Here is a 17303-nt window from a genome sequence, read left to right as displayed (position 1 = left end):
ATACATGTTTATCAATTTTATCTTTTCAAAGAAACAGCTTTTAGTTTCATTGATCTTTTCTATTGTTTTCTTTGTTTCTATTTCATTTATTTGTTGCTCTAACCTTTATAATTTCTTTCCTTCTACTAACTTTGGGTTTTGTTTATTCTTCTTTCTCTAGTTGCTTTAGGTATGAAGATTAGGTTGTTTATTGGGGATTTTTTCTTCTTTCTTGAGGTAAGATTGTATTGCTATAAACTTCCCTTTTAGAACTGCTTTTGCAGCATTTCCTAGGCTTTGGATCATTGTGCTTTGGTTTTTATTTGTCTCTAGGCATTTGTTGATTTCCTCTTTCATGTCTTCAATAATCCATTGGTTGTTTCATAGCATATTGTTGACACTCCAGATGTTTGTGTTTTTTAGTTTTTTTCCCTTGTAGTTAATTTCTAATCTCATAGCATTGTGGTCAGGACAGATGCTTGATATGATTTCAGTTTTCTTAATTTTACCAAGGCTTGCTTTGTGGTCCAGCATGCGCTAAGTCCTGCAAAATGTTTCATGTGTATTCTGCTGCTTCTGGATGGAATGCTCTATAAATATCAATGAAGCCCATCCAGTCTCTTGTCATTTAAGGCCTGTGTTTCCTTACTGATTTTCTGTCTGGTTGATCTGTCCATTGATGAATGGGGTGTGAAAGTCCCCCACTACTGTTGTGTTAATTGTTGATTGCAGACAAATTCAGTTGTAGTTGAAACTTTTAATCTCTCTCTCAATGATTAATAAAATAAGGAAATAAACAGTTAGCAAGGATATAGTAGATAGAATTGACCACCACTATCAACCAACCTGACTTAACTGACATTTGTAGAACATTTTACCCAACAATGGCAGAATATACATCTGCATACAGAACATTTACCAAGGTAAGTCATACTATGAGGTCATAAAAAAAAAATTAAAAGGAAAATGAAGTATTCTGAACTGAATGAAAATTAAACACAGTGTATCTAAATTTTTGAAAAGCTTCTGAAGCAATACTTAAAGGGAATTATAAAGTGCTAAATGTGTACATTGGAAAAGGTGAAAGGTCATAAATCAATGACTCAGTTTCACCTTAAGAAATTAGAAAAAGGAAAAAAGTGAAACCCGTTATAAATCAGAAGAAAGGAAATAATTGAGTTCAGCAAGGATTAAATGGAAGAAATAGAAAAAATAAACAAAAACAAAAGTTGAGAAGGCCAGCATTACCCTGTTACAAACCAGAGATAATACAAAAGATAAAACAGACCAATATCCCTCACTAAAATAGATTTTGAAATTCTAAACAAAATTTTAGCAAAATTATTCCTTCATTATATAAGTGAGATAACACATCAAGACTAAGTGGGTTTTATTTCAGAAGTGCCAGATTGGATTAACATTTGAAATTCAGTCAGTGAAAGTCACCGTAGTAATAAACTAAAAAAGAAAAATTATATGATATCTCAGTAGATGTAGGAAAAGTATTTGACAAGGTTGAACATCTGTGAAAACAAATTTCTTCATTCAGATAATAATAAGTGCAAAACCAAGAGCTAGCATCATACTTAATGGGAACAGGTGAACCATTTTCCCTCTAACATCAAGAACAAGAAAAGGATGATTTCTTCTATTACTTTCATTCAGTAATGTACTGGAGGCCCTAGCTGGTAGTATAAGCCAAGAAAGTAAAATGACATCCTGTTTGGGAAAGAAGTTTAATTCTCCTTATTCATACATCATATTCTCATCTATGTGGAAAATCATAAGTAATATACAAAAAGAGCTATTAAAACTAAAAAGTGAGTTTAGCAAGGACATCGTATACATGATCAAAATACAAAAATCAAATTATAGCCACATACTAAAAAACACAAATTGAAATTTAAAAAGCAGCACTTACAATAGCATTTGGTTCAGTTCAGTTCAGTTCAGCTGCTCAGTCGTGTCCGACTCTTTGCGACCCCATGAACCGCAGCACACCAGGCCTCCCTGTCCATCACCAACTCCTGGAGCTTACCCAAACTCATGTCCGTTGAGTCAATGATGCCATCTAACCATCTCATCCTCTGTCGTCCCCTTCTCCTCCTGCCTTCAATCTTTCCCAACATCAGGGTCTTTTCAAATGAGTCAGCTGTTCACATCAGATGGCCAAAATATTGGAGTTTCAGCCTCAGTATCAATCCTTCCAATGAATATTCAGAACTGATTTCCTTTAGGATGGACTGGTTGGATCTCCTTGCAGTCCAAGGGACTCTCAAGAGTCTTCTCCAACACCACAGTTCAAAAACATCAATTCTTCTGTGCTCAGCTTTCTTTACAGTCCAACTCTCATATCCATACATGATTACTGGAAAAACCATAGCCTTGACTAGGCAGACCTTTGTTGGCAAAGTAATGTCTCTGCTTTTAAATATGCTATCTAGGTTGGTCATAACTTTCCTTCCAAGGAGTAAGCGTCTTTTAATTTCATGGCTGCAGTCACCATCTGCAGTGATTTTGGAGCCTCAAAAAATAAAGTCAGCCACTGTTTCCACTGTTTCCCCATCTATTTGCCATGAAGTGATGGGACTGGATGCCATGATCCTAGTTTTCTGAATGTTGAGCTTTAAGCTGACTTTTTCACTCTCCTCTTTCACTTTCATCAAGAGGCTCTTTAGTTCTTCTTCACTTTCTGCCATAAGGGTGGTGTCATCTGCATATCTGAGATTATTGATATTTCTCCTGGCAATCTTGATTCCAGCTTGTGTTTCTTCCAGCCCAGCATTTCTCATGATGTACTCTGCATATAAGTTAAATAAGCAGGGTGACAATATACAGCCTTCATGTACTCCTTTTCCTATTTGGAACCAGTCTGTTGTTCCATGTCCAATTCTAACTCTTGCTTCCTGACCTGCATACAGGCTTCTCAAGAGGCAGGTCAGGTAGTCTGGTATGCCCATCTCTTTCAGAATTTTCCACAGTTTATTGTGATCCTCACAGTCAAAGGCTTTGGCATAGTCAATAAAGCAGAAATAGATATTTTTCTGGAACTCTCTTGCTTTTTCGATGATCGATCGGATGTTGGCAATTTGATCTCTGGTTCCTCTGCCTTTTCTAAAACCAACTTGAACATCTGGAAGTTCACAGTTCACATGTTGCTGAAACCTGGCTTGGAGATTTTTGAGCATTACTTTACTAGCATTTCAATAGCATTAGAAATATGAAATATGTATACAGCTAGTAAAATGTGTACAGTATTGTACCTATACACTGAAATCTGTAAAACATTGCTGAGAGAAATAAAAAGGACAAAAATAATGGAGCAATATATCCAATTTGTTGGTTAGAAGACTCAAGATAGTTAAGATATCAGTTATCTCTAAATTGGTCTGTACATTCAACACAATCCCTACCAGTATCTCAGCAGACAACTTTTTTTTTTTTGGTACAATTTGACAGACAGATTTTAAAATTCATATAGTGATGCAAAAGACCTAAAATAGCCAAAAAATTCTTATAAAAGAAGTATAGCTTTGGAGAGCTTACTACATAATTTCATGTTTTTCTGTAAAGTTGCAGTATCAAGACAGTGTGCTATTGCCTAGTGTTAGTAAAATCTAGATGACCTCATTTATACAATATTCCAAAATAGACACAATCTTATGGTGTAAGAAATCATCGTTTGCCTCAGTGAGTGGATTAGCTGGGAGGGAACATAAAGGAAATTTAAATGTCCTGTATTCTGATATGGTTATGCATTTCTTAAAACTCATCAAACAATATCATTTAAAATTCTGCACTTCGGTATGGGTTAATTATACCACAAGAAGGGGAATTCTCTGGCAGTCCAATGGTTAGGACTCTGGGCTCCCACCTCAGGGACCACAGTTTTGGTCCCTGTCAGGGAACTAAGATCCCACATGCTGCGTGGTGCGGCCAAAGGAAAAAATATATATATACCACAAGGAAAGAAACAAGACAACAAAAAAATCATATTATAAATTTAAAAAATTTATCATTAGAAATGAAACTTATACTAAAAGAACAGACTATGAAAGGTGCAACCTACTTTGTATTTTCAAATAATAGTTTACAGTGTTCTGAGGTTCTGATCTCTTAGAAAATGATCTTCATAATTAATTATAAAGCATTATTTGGAAAACCTGCTCTAGTATCTGTATTTGTTGGATATTTCCTCCTCTTTAGAACTTCTACTTATGTGAAAACTTAGTCTCCTTCCTTTGGTTTGTAGCAGAGGCTTCTTGTCCAGCTTGCTTGGATCACATGTGAATACAAAAAACAAAGCTGTTGGCTATGTCCTGTGTTCAGAATTTCAGACTTCACTGAGTTAACCGAGCCAAACATTCTTCATGGTACTACCTGAAAGGTTGAAATTCCTGGCCAATGGGCAGAAGTGTTTGTTCAGTGTGGAAGAAGAAAAAGAGACCCATGTCCCTCTCAACACAAGTGGTTTTGCCCCAGAAGCCACCTGTGACCAACCGCCTGGAATCCAGGAAGAATGCTGCTCTCCTCAACCAGATCTATGAGGAAAGAGGATCTAATGACTGTTTGGACATAGATAAAAATCTGCCTGGCAAGCTGAGCAGGTTAAAAATGAATGTGACTTCTCTGGGTACAGTCCACAAATGCCTGCAATGGAGGAAAAGTCAGGGCCAGGGCTCCAGCTACAGTCTCTTGGAAGCCAGAGATGCCACACTTTGAGTAAGATGGGCCGGTTCACCTACTCTAGGCACCAAGGGGTGATGGTAAGGGGTCTCCTGGTGGTGAGGGGACAGCAGGACCAGCACAAGCTGAGCCGCCAAGTGGCAAAGCCAGCCCATCAAGAACCATGTGGCTACAACAGCCATAACAGGTGCATAGGCCATGTGCCTCTTGCAACTTGGTAACTCATCTCACTGAGAACTTGAAACTCTCAGGAGCCTCTGCCTCTCTCCTAGCTTCATGAGAGCACCAAGTACATCATTGATCCACAGAAGGGCTTGCTGTTTTCTAATGTGCAAGTCCATGAGAACTTCATGTAGGAAATTCACATCAACTCCACAGAAAATGTGGGGCAGCCCCCAGAATTGAGTGGCTTAGTTTTTCTCTGATCACCTGACAGATACTACCACTGAGTTGAATGGAATAAAGAGCTAGAACTTGAAAAATAACATGTGACAGCTACATCTGTGTGCAAAGACCATCTCTCTGACGACCCATTGGAAACCCTAGGAGGAGCTGCTGTGCCCTCAGCCTGGCTAGCTGCTGCATCATTTGACTGTGGCCCAGCCTGAGTACTAGCACTAGGTCTCAGAGTAGTTGGGACCCATTCACTTCACTGTTCCCCTTGTCACTATTTGAAATTGCCATATGAACAGTTATTACTAGTTTCATTTATGTGCCTGTCGACGTGGCAATATGTAGTCTTTGTGCATGCTGCTAGACAGTGCTTTCCCAAGTGAAATTCTTGTGTAATTTTTACATTTATAATTTTACTGGGATGATCACAGTAAGAGTTATATTAAAATGTAAATTTCAGTTCAGTTCAGTCACTCAGTCATGTCTGACTCTTTGTGACCCCATGGACTGCAGCACGCCAGGCTTCCCTGTCCATCACCAACTCCCAGAGCCTACTCAAACTCACATCCATCACGTCAGTGATGCTATCCAACCATCTCATCCTCTGTTGTCCCCTTCTCCTCCTGCCTTCAGTCTTTCCCAGCATCAGGGTCTTTTCCAAGGAGTCGGTTCTTCAAATCAGGTGGCCAAAGTATTGGAGTTTCAGCTTCAGCATCAGTCTTTCCAATGAATATTCAGGACTGGTTTCCTTTAGGATGAACTAGTTGGATCTCCTTGCTGTCTAAGGGACTCTCAAGAGTCTTCTCCAACACCACAGTTCAAAAGCATCAACTCTTCGGCACTCAGCCTTCTTTATAGTCCAACTCTCACATCCATACATGACTACTGGAAAAACCGTAGCTTTAACTAGATGGACCTTTGTTAGTAAAGTGATGTCTCTGCTTTTTAATATGCTGTCTAGGTTTGTGATAGCTTTTCTTCCAAGGAGCAAGCATTGTTTAATATCATGGCTGCACTCACCATCTGCAGTGATTTTTGAGCCCCCCAAAATAAAGTCTGTCACTGTTTCCATTGTTTCTGCATCTATTTGCCATGAAGTGATGGGACCAGATGCCATGATCTCAGTTTTCTGAATGTTGAGTTTTAAGCCAACTTTTTCACTCTTTTCTTTCACTTTCATCAAGAAACTCTTTAGTTCTTCTTCGCTTTCTGCCATAAGGGTGGTGTCATCCTCATATCTGAGGTTATTGATATTTCTCCCGGCAATCTTGATTCCAGCTTGTGCTTCATCCAGCCCAGATTTGGATCCTAGTAAATTTGGAGCCTAATAAAATGAAGCACTTAGAAATTTGATGTTCTGCACCTAACCTAGAAAGATAAAAATGCTTATTTCCTTGTGATAAATCTAAATTCCCTTCTAACCTTCTGTGATACATTAGCTCCATTCTCTGAGGCACACTCTGTGGTGTCTGAGACCCTCATAAATAGCTTGGGGAGGGTGTGTGTTTGTGGGTTGTGTGGTGGGGTAGGGAGTGTCATGATTAATGATGATGAAATGTTCTCGTTCTTTCCCACTGGCTGGGTGATTTTTCCTTTTGCACTCGTTGCCCAACTTTTCCCCACACTTGTCGTTTTTCTATAGATGCTGTGCAACAGCCCCATGAGTCATCCCTTCATTGTATGGCTATATGATCTGTTTGCCCTGCAATGAATCATCAAGTCAAGCACTGTAGAATGGGGCTCCCTTCCATAAGATCTCCACTCAGCAGGGAGAATTCTTTGAGTTCAAAGGTTTTTCTGAGACCAGTAAATTCCATAGATTCAGTCCTTAATTTGTTCCTTGGTCTTACCATACCCATGTGATGATATATCTCTGCATAACTCCCAGATATCAGACACCTTCAAGCTCATCCAGTTTGTGTACATAGGAAGGGTTTAGTTTCTCTAGCATTCAAAAAACAGTGTTTTCTGGAAAACAATCTCATTGTCAAACACTTTCAGAGTGGGGCTGTCTTCTGCAGAATGGATGAAGTTGACTCAGAACATGCATCGATGTTTATCAGTCTGAATTCAGCTCATTTCCACTGGCTGGAGAGTCAGCTCAGTGCTACCTGAAGATATGGGGTGGGGTGGGGGAGAGGGAGAGAGTTTCTTTTCCAAGCCTGATAAAACTACGTTCTTCAATTCTCAGGTTTTCTAAGACCTTAACCCTCTACTTTCCTCTGATCTCCCACTCACTAAAAAACAGCGAAGGGTTCTGTGTTTCCTACTGCTCCAGAGCCTGTTGCATGGAGAGAGGAAAGGGTAATTCATGGTCCACTGTACATTTTAAGATCTCTGTAAGAAATGGAGAGCAATGCTTATTCTCCCAGCCTGTGTATGTATGTGCTTAATCACTCAGTCATGTCTGACTCTTTGTGACCCCATGGACTGTAGCCTACCAGGCTCCTCTGTCCATGGGGATTCTCCAGGCAAGAATACTGGGGTGGGTTGTTTTGCCTTCCTCCAGGGAATCTTCCCAACCCGCAGATTGAACCCAAGTCTCCTGCATTGCAGGCAGATTCTTTACTATCTGAGCTACCAGAGAAGCCCATGAATGCTGAAGTTTTAAATGTGTGTTAGTTGCTCAGTCATGTCCGACTCTTTGCAACTCCATAAACTGTAGCCCACCAGGCTTCTCTGTCCATGGAATATTCCAGGCAAAAATACTGGAGTGGGTAGCCATTCCCTTCTCTAGGGCATCTTCCTGACCCAGAGATTGAATCCGAGTCTCCCACATTGAGGGCAGATTCTTTAACCTCTGAGCCACCAGGGAAGCCGTAGCCTACATCAGGAATATAAGGAGTTCTGGGGATACAGGTGGAAGCTATTCTCCACCCAAGTATTCGTGGTCATGGAGAATTCTTCCTTACCATTCTAAACTTAGGACTCCCAAACTCCAGTTCCATTTTGGGAGCATGTGAAGTTTGTTGCTTATTATTCCTGGAGGTTCAGTAGGAAATGTTGGCCCTTTTTGATGCCTATGTAACCCCAGCCATTCCAACGATGGTAGTATACAGTTCAAAATAATGATGGAACAGGGAGAGAGCTAAGTCCAGCTCTTGGGCATAGAATTAATGTGTTTTCTCTTTTTCAAAGCTTCTGAATTTTTTTTAATAAAGGTAGTATTATAATAAGTATTAAGCAGGGTATCTTCAGAGAGATAAATGTAGCAACTTGAGATGGTAGTGGGTACCATGCCACTGTCACTGGCCCTCCCTAACTCTCATTAGCTTCAAGAAGTTAAGCCAGCTCTCAGTCAGAGAGAAAAACTGACTGCTTGCTTTTCTCTAAGCTCCAGTTCTTGGGATACTCTAAACTTCTCACAAATGCAGCAGAGACAAAGGACACCATTCTCCTTTTAGAATAAATATATTTGAGACTATGGAAAACTGAGCACAATCTCTTCAGTAGTGACAGAACTAGCTGATTTTCTCTGATTGTATAGAAGCATTTGAGAGAAATTTTGCTGGCAACAGAAAGGGAATAGAGAAGGACTTTATGACTGACTAGAAGAAATACCCTCCCCCAGAGACAGATCCTGGGGCAAGTATGAGGATTGTCTGTTGGACTTGGCATCCTTGGTCCAGGCTCCCTGACCAACGTTCAAACACAGTAGCTCATTCTGGAAACTTACAATTTTCATGAGTTTTATGATTCTGTGACCTGCCTATTGTTCAGAGCATTTAGCAACGTAAGAGTCTACTTGAAGGGGTCAGGCTGTGTTCCTCATCCTTTTCTTTTGCACAGTGATGTAGGGATCTTTGTAATCACAGGAGAGTATCTCTTTGAACTCAGCCTGGGCCTTGAGTTACCCAGGCAGACTTTGTTTCCTTGATTAATTCTGTACCCAATCTCATTTTTTCTTTAGGGTCTAGCCAGTGGCTGACTTTTCTTCTGAGTTTCAATATCCCCTTTGCCCATAGATGCAGTTCTGATTTCTAGTGAATCTGAACTCTTCACAGAAGTTGACAGTGTCTTGGTTTTGTGCCATGAATCTGTCTTCTATTCAGTGGATAAACCCCCTGGAACACCTGTCTATTCCTATTTTCTAAGTACTCTTTTGTCAGCCTTATGGTAGGTAGTAGGATGACTTGTTACTAGGAGTCCCTGCTATAAGACTGTCCTGCACAGAGGCTGTCCTCTTTGAGGTCTCCAATTCTGCATTCCCTTTTTGCTTTTCTCTAGCTAAGGGTTTCCTATGGTATTTAGGATCTTCTCTCTCTTAAGTTGGTGATAGATTCTTGTCCTGTTTGATCCCCTCCCCAGCCTGAGCCTAGGAGCAAAACCTTAGGGGGATGACTGTGTGGCCATCTGGCCCTCTTTCACCCACAGGTAAGCTTGCAGGAGATGAAATTTTTCTTCTCCTTGATCTGCTTAAGGGTTTCCTTCAAGGGGCTTGCAGCTTTAGCTATATAGTCAGCCTTTGAAATATAGATGCCTGAAGAGGGAAAGGTCTCTTCAGAAGTGTGGGGTCAGGTGAGGAGTTAGGGTGCAGAGGCAAAAGGGGTCTAGTTGTGAAATAGGGTCCAGGATCTGAGTGTTTTTTGGGGGTAGGAGGGAAAAGGGAAGAGGTGGTGTGAAAGAAGGTCCCTCGATATTGTTGGATTCAGTGCGAAATGGAGCTCTGATGGAAGTTGGGCACCCAGTGTTGATGGTGAAAACAAGGAAACCGAGAGGGCAGTTCAGTCCAGTGGGAAGCTGGAGGCCAGAGAGAGTGATGACTCAGTGAGTCCCAGAAGAGACAGAGTCAGAACAGCACTTGTCCCAGATCCTTCTGCAACCGAGTATATCTTCTTCTGCAGTAGCTCTCTTACACTCCTCAGGGCAGGATCTTGCTCTGACTGCTCTAAAAAGCCACATCAAAAGAGCTTGAGCAGGTGCCTGTAAGAGACAAGAGGTAAAAATAGCATCCAGGAGCAGAATGGGGACAGGCTGGCCTAGCAGACCTGGCAAATGGCATGTTTCTACACATTTCCTGGTTCCCTTATCTCAACCCAAGGTTTCCTTTCACTTTCCATTCTCCATATGTCCCCTTTTTGTGCCATCCCGATTCCTATGGAGTCCTGGAATTTCCAGAAACAAGCCAGAAAGAAGGATATATGGAAAAATAAGAGATTAATTTTTTCCAAAGAAAAAATTGGTGCCTTTAAGGAAAGCTCTCAAGTTAGGAAAATAGCCTGTTGGTTGAAAGAAGAAGCAAGGGATCTTATAGGAAGCTTTGTAGAATGTTCAACTGAGAAAAGACTATTTCAAAATTTGCCAAGAGCCCCAGGAATTAAGATGTAATGTCAAAAGGTCAATGAGAAAATCATAAGGCAGACATAGGTGCAGTGCTGTGTCATTTACAAAGTGCTTCCATGCACATTGATCCCAAACTGACGATCACAACATTCCTGTGAGGGTGGCAAGCCAGATGCTCTCTCAAGGAATGAGGCTGAATATCATGAAAGTTAACAACTTGTACAAAGTCAGATCCCAAAATGTTGCCTCCAAAACAACCTACACTGCTTCTGCCATCTCACACCACCACCCCATGGGCACAACCCACTGCCCACTCCACTGAAATTCCTGTGGAGGAGAGAGAAGGGATCAGAAGTGTGCCGGATTCTGATTTACTGTCAATATGCTCTCCTCAGGGGGCTATCTTTTTGAGGGCTGGCTTTAGGAACTGATGTCCCCACAATTGTAGACCTGAGATCTCATGAAAGGAGCAAAAAGGATATCCCTTGGAGAGGCCTGTGTTGAATAGCAAAACCTTAGCTTTTTAAGTTCCCACTTTCTCCTCCTGCCACTGAGTTGATGTGAAAGACAAGGGAAAAAATGAAAAAGGGGACCCATTTCTTATACTTCCAATTCTAAGCAAGCAGCAGACATTCATTAATGAGTACAGTGACATTCTATATTGATAAAAATTGAGTTCTGTACTGTTTCCATATTGAAAGGAGCAGAAAGAGATCTTATAGGAGCTTTGTAGAATGTTCAGCTGAGAAAAGACTATTTCAAAATTTGCCCTGAGAGTCCTAAGAATTAAGACTTAATGTCGAAAGGTTAGTGAGAAAATCATAAGGCATACATAGGTGTGTATTTTCAACTGATTCTTCTGTCAAACTCAAAGAATGACTTACTGCCTTTAGCTCTCAATTGATATTTCAGATAGTAGTCCTCTACTGTAAAGGGGCACAGAAACTCACATTTTCTGGAATGTGTGTGCTCCATTCTGTAGGATTCTTCTTCATGAGTAGAATCTGTATTAGAGGCTTTTAGAGGCTCAACATTGCTCTCTGAGTCAGCCCAAAAACAAGGGAGAGGCTTGGCCAGGTAACACTTATAATAGGAAGGCAGCTGCTGAATAAGCATTGAAGGCCTGTTCTCTTCAGATGCCCTGAACTCTCTTTAGGAACCAATCCATGGCCCATGAATCACAGTTATCGCATATAAGTAGATGGTCTGTGAACTTTGGATAGAAGCCCTAGTCTCCACTATATCTCTTGTCTACCCAACCAGTCTTGTTAGTCAAATGATATATATTAATCTCTCCTGAGAATTCCCATTCCTGTTATCTCTCCATTCCAATAATTGATTTAGAATAGTGGAATAGGAAAAGGAAAAATAATAGTCAAGTCAGTCCCTATTGTGGACTGAGCCTAGAGTTACCTTACCTGACAAATGTCTATTTTTTTTTCAAACATTGGTAATTATGTACACCACTGGATGCAGTATCAAGACAGAAAGGAGACCCCGACTTTGTGCAAAAGTAAAGGATGGAACCAATGCACCAGGACTCAATAAAATGCAGAAGCAACTAGCCAAAGTTTTCTTTCACCTAAAATGCACTTCTACCCCAGGAAGCTGAACACAGAGAATACCCACTCTGGTCTGGACTTCCAGACCTACATCACAGAGCTACGGAACAATCACAAAGGGTTCTGGAGTGTGGGAGAAGAGAAAATCAGGAAGGTGAACCCCATCTTCATCTTCCGCTACCCAGCCTAGCAGGTCTCATCATGACCCCCTATATCATCCTAGTTTTTCCATTTATTGCCGACAAGTTTCCAGCATATTATATATGTTATATTGGTTTATATAAATTTCATGTAAATAAATACATTTATTTATATAAAATTATATTTATATATAATAAATACCTATATATAATTGGTTGCTTTTTCCAGGAACACTTTTATGCCTTTCATGTGTACTTACTCATGTAATTCTCAATTCTATGATTTAAATACTATTATTGTCCCCTTGTTAAATAAAAAGAAACTAGGGAGCATATAATGTATGTAATTTGCCAAGGCTACACTGATAGCAAGTAGCAGAGCCAGCATCCAAGCTGGGAACTTTGGCTCCAGTCACATTCTTTACCACCAGACTGTGTCATGTAAAATATCATGGCAGTATGGATCAACAGTCCAAATCAGTACAATTGGATGACCACTTATATCCATTTAGCACTTTGCACAGGAATTTCAAATGTACTCCTGATACCTTTCACTTGTGGCTCAGAACAGTGTGCAAAGGCATGAGACTCTGAGAGGAGGGACTTGCCTAGGGTCACAAATGTTAAAGCACAGAGACAGGTTTGAACCCCCAACAAATTAGGGTGCATTGTTTTCTTCTGCATTTCTCAGAAGACCCAGAGGAAACTGAGGCCAGGAGAGGTTAAATGAGTAGCAGTGTCCTGTCTCCAGCTGGTCCAGCTTGTTACTTTACATGTGGTTGTTGCTGCACTTGTACAAAGTCCTCGTTAGTCCTTTTCTCTGTATTGAATATTTGGTTGAAACTTGACCCTTCAGACTCCTTGAGGGGAATCAAGATCCTTGACAACACTCATGCAGGTGATAGGAGTTCTTTTCTTAGACCAGACAGGGGCTATGAGAAAATAAGAGAATTAGGAAGATGAATACGGCAAAGGGTGAGCAGGGCAGAGGGTGTCTGTGAATCAGGGGATCTGGTAGCAGTGACTTGTGAACACATTACCTGTCCTTAGAGCCCACAGTGGCCTTTGGAGAAGTTATAGGCTTAAGTGTTTCCATCAGCACAGCTGGGTTCAAATCATAGCTCTGCAAGTCACTGAGTGTGTACCCTGAATAGATCATTCAATCTTTCAGGGTCTAGCTTTCTTTATTTGTAAAATAGTGTTGATAGTGTGACTACTCCCAAAATGACAGTTTTATTAAATAAGGTCAACTGTTATTTACCTTATAAGTAGCATAAAAGTTGCCATCACTACATTTAATTTCTCTTCCCTTATATCCTGTCTTTCTTGATACTCCCCCCCTTGATATGATCTAGGGTGAGTATTAATGAGATATTATTTCTTTGCAAAAGAGAAATGAAAAATAGTGTTTTTCTCCTAAGACCAGTTTATTTGTGTATGACTAAAAAAAAAGCTGTACATATTTAATATATACAACTGGATGAGTTTGGAAATAATAGAAATGCTTTCTTTGAATGGCTTCTTAGTGTTGGGTTGTTTTATCAATCTTGCATGACTGGCAATAAGAACTAACTTAGGTGTATTCAAAAGAGAGAAAAGAACATTGGATATATAGGCAGAATGACTGTGAAAGAGAATAAAAATGTGTTATGTCCTGGTGAGCAAGTTCAGGAATGACAGAAAACTTGTCAGTGGAAATAATGCAAACCAGGAGACAGTGGAGTAACTGCTTTACATTACTAAAAAAAAAAGAAAACCGTCCATCTAGAATTCCAAACCAGGAGACAGTGGAGTAACTGCTTTACATTACTAAAAAAAAAAGAAAACTGTCCATCTAGAATTCTTGGCCCATTAGAAATACATTTTAAAAACAAAGGTTAAATGAAAATGTCTTCAGAACTACAAAAGCTGAAATAATTTATCACCAACAGACATGCAATGCAAGAGAGTTTAAAGAAAGTCCTGAAAGCAGAATATAAAATGACAAGTGTGGAGCAGTAGGGTAAAAGATAGTATTTGGAAGGTAGCCACAAGAGTGGGAAGCTGAAGGTGAATTGAGACAAAGATCATTGAAAGTGAGCAGAAAGATAAGGATTCAGATTCACTTTCAACAACACTGATATTAGTAATGCTAGTTATTAATATCAAATACTACTGAATGCTGGCTCTGATGCCAGGCACTATGCAAAGAGATTAACATTTATTATCTAAGTCTTCATAATGTCTATAAAATTAATATTTATATTTGCATTATTTCCACCGACAAGTTTTCTGTCATTCCTAAACTAGCCCAGTAGACCCATTTCACCCAAAATAAGCTAATATTAGAAAGAAGGATAGTGTTAACACTTCATATCTAGGCTTTACAATCAAACAGACTTGTCATCAAATCCCAGTTCATTTATTTTCTATCTTTATGACTTTGGGTAAATTATGTCACATCTCTGAATTTCAGTGTCTTCATTTGTAAAATCATCTGTAATGTGGGAGACCTGGGTTTACTACCTGGATTGGGAAGATCCCCTGGAGAAGGGAAAGACTATCCACCTCCAATATTCTGGCCTGGAGAATTCCGTGGACTGCATAGTCCATGGGGTTGCAAAGAGTCAGGCATGACTGAGCTACTTTCACTATCACTATTTGTAAAATGGGGATAATATTAATTTTATAGACATTATGAAGATTTAAATAATAAATGTTAATCTCTTTGCATAGTGCCTGGCATCAGAGCCAGCATCCAGTAGTATTTGATATTATTAATAATACTAGCATTACTAATATCAGTGTTGTTGAAAGTGAATCTGAATCCTTATCTTTCTGCTCAGTTTCAATGGTCTTTGTCTCAATTCACCTTCAGCTTCCCACTCTTGTGGCTACCTTCCAAATACTATCTTTTACCCTACTGCTCCACATTTGTCATTTTATATTCCGGCATCACGTTTCTTGAGTATGCCTTCCTAACTTTCCACATGTCACAGTAACTTACTTTGATCATACTTGCTCTTCAATTTAAGTTCTAAGACATTATTTCTACTTTATCCAGCAGATGACCTGCTTTGTTTCTTCAAGAAAAAAATAGAGGTGTTCAGGAATGGAATTCATTCATGTTGCATCTTCTAACACACAAAATTGTCTGCAAACCAATCATTTTATTTTTCTCTCTAGTCTTAGAACTATCCAAGGGTAATCATTGCATCTCTTCCCAAACTTTTTTAAAAGGTGGCCTAGAACTCCTTTCTACAACTTTTCTTTCTATTGACTAGTCATTTCAATACATCATATCACCATGCTCTTGTTTCATGGCAATTATATCTCTCTCTGTGTCACATGTAAGAGTCTATTTTCCAAATCTGATAGACACTAACCTTAAATTAATACAACTCTGAGAAGAGTCTTTCAGTGTGATTGCATATTCATTCCACTACCCCTCTTTTCCATCCCACCACTCTTTGATTTTCCGTTTTCCTCTCTGGTCATTTCCTCTCAGCTCCCCCATAAATTGTTCTTCCTTCCTTCATCTGTCCCAGAAGGGTTATTTAGCATTTGCTAGGCTCTGACTTTCAGTCCTTTTCTGTCAAGGGGCAGCCTCAGTCCAAGGTCAGAGAGTAGGACAATGTGTTCACCCTTTCTGCCCCTCCCCCACTTCCCACATCCCCACTGGTTTTGAGAAGTAGCTCTCCCCTGTTGCTAGCCAGAGGATGCTTCACCCCTGGGATGTCCCTCTTGGATCAGCTGTGTCAGTCAGCTTCAGCTAAGTTATGTTGCAGATAAACACCGCCCCCAAAATCTTTATGACTTGCAACAAAGAGTTTATTTCTTATTCCGTTTACATACCTAGAGGGCATCAGCTCCAGGGCTCAGGTTGATGGGTTATCTGGGATATTGCTAGTTTTAGAGGGAAGGAAAAAAAGAGAAAGTGGTAAAAGATGATGATTGTTAAAGACCTTCTTCAAAGGAGCACATGATTCACCTCCATTAGCTGAAATAAGTCATATGTTTAGGTCTTAAACGTATGGTACAAAAGTCTAATTATCCCTCAGTGAGGGACCTCATGTGGCAGACAGACTTGAAGACAGTCCCCATTTATACCAACACCTATATGGTCACCCTTTGTGCAATTCCCTTGAGTGTGGTCACAGGATCTGTGACTTGCCTCTAACATATAGACTATGGCAAAGGTGACAGGGTGTCACTTCTGTTATTATGTAACAAAGATGAAAATCTCCTACTAGTAGATGTTCTTCCTTGTTAATTTTGATGAAGTACTCTGCTCGTGTTGAGAGCTGCACTGTGGAGAGAGTGCCACATGACAGGGAACTGACAGCAACAAGGAAGAAAACTGGTGAAAAACTGAATTCTGCCAATAACTTGAGTAAACTTGGAAGTACATCCTTGTCTAGTTGAACATTCAATGAACCCCAGCCTTGACTGACAACTTCATTACAATCTATGAGAAACACTGAAGCAAAGGACCCAGTTAAATTGTTCCTGGACTTCTGAGCTACAAAATCTGTGAAATAGCAAACCTGTATTTTTTTTAAAAACTACGAGGTTTTGGTAATTTTTAATGTAATAATAGTCATAATATAGCAATGTTCAAAGGCTCTGCTAAGATAGAAAATATTTTTGAAAAATAATTAAGTTTGCCTGGTCCACTTGTATGGCCACAAGTATTACCTCCTTTAACTTAGCATGCAAAATATCCTCACCCCCTCCCAAAAGGAGGCAACCAAAATTTCCATCATTTTGGCCTAAGGCTGAAGGTTCAAGATTTCATCATAGTTTCTATGTAAATTTCAGATACACCTTCTCTTAATTCAGAGACCTGTAAACTAAAAATTACAGCATACCTGCCTCCCTAATCCAGCATTTAATGAAAGAACAGAGACAGAATAACTACAGTGAACATTCCCCATTTTGAAAGAGAAAGACTGGTTGGCTGTGGTTTTCTCTTACACTAATAGCCACTAATGAACAGCCCCTAGAGTGTGCCTCATTTAGTCCCTTCCTCTTGAATTTAAACTGGTCTTGTGACTTGTTTAAATAGTAGAATGCTACAGAAGTACATTTGGACCAATTCCTGTCCTAAGCCTTAAAAAGTCCTGACAGCTTCCAATTGTGTACTGCCAGGGTCCAGCCACCATAAGGAAGGTGTATGATTATCCTGAAACTACAGTACTTTTAAGGAACCCTACATGAGCCACCTGGAGAGGCTGCATGGAGGAGAAGCGAAGGGCTCCAAATGGCAGCCTCACCTGAA

The 17303-nt window shown here is 39.9% G+C and overlaps 1 long non-coding RNA gene across 2 annotated transcripts; it reads right to left on the bottom strand.

Annotated features, from left to right (window-relative positions):
- Positions 1-8453: 8453 nt before the first annotated feature.
- Positions 8454-17296, bottom strand: LOC145508697 (uncharacterized). 2 transcript variants are annotated; one of them, XR_014055540.1, is made up of 4 exons: positions 17248-17296; positions 15878-15928; positions 12652-12975; positions 8454-9981 (listed from the first exon to the last, which is right to left on the bottom strand). It is a non-coding gene; the product is annotated as an uncharacterized LOC145508697 (long non-coding RNA). The 2 variants fall into 2 exon arrangements; XR_014055541.1 differs by lacking the exon at positions 17248-17296 and adding an exon at positions 15030-15105.
- Between the last annotated feature and the right edge of the window lie 7 nt (positions 17297-17303).

This window comes from Giraffa tippelskirchi, chromosome 6, assembly GCF_054371585.1.
Source record: "Giraffa tippelskirchi isolate mGirTip1 chromosome 6, T2T-mGirTip1v1.2.pri, whole genome shotgun sequence".
In the NCBI taxonomy this organism is placed as follows: Eukaryota; Metazoa; Chordata; class Mammalia; order Artiodactyla; family Giraffidae; genus Giraffa; species Giraffa tippelskirchi.
This window is presented reverse-complemented; position numbering and strand designations above follow the sequence as displayed.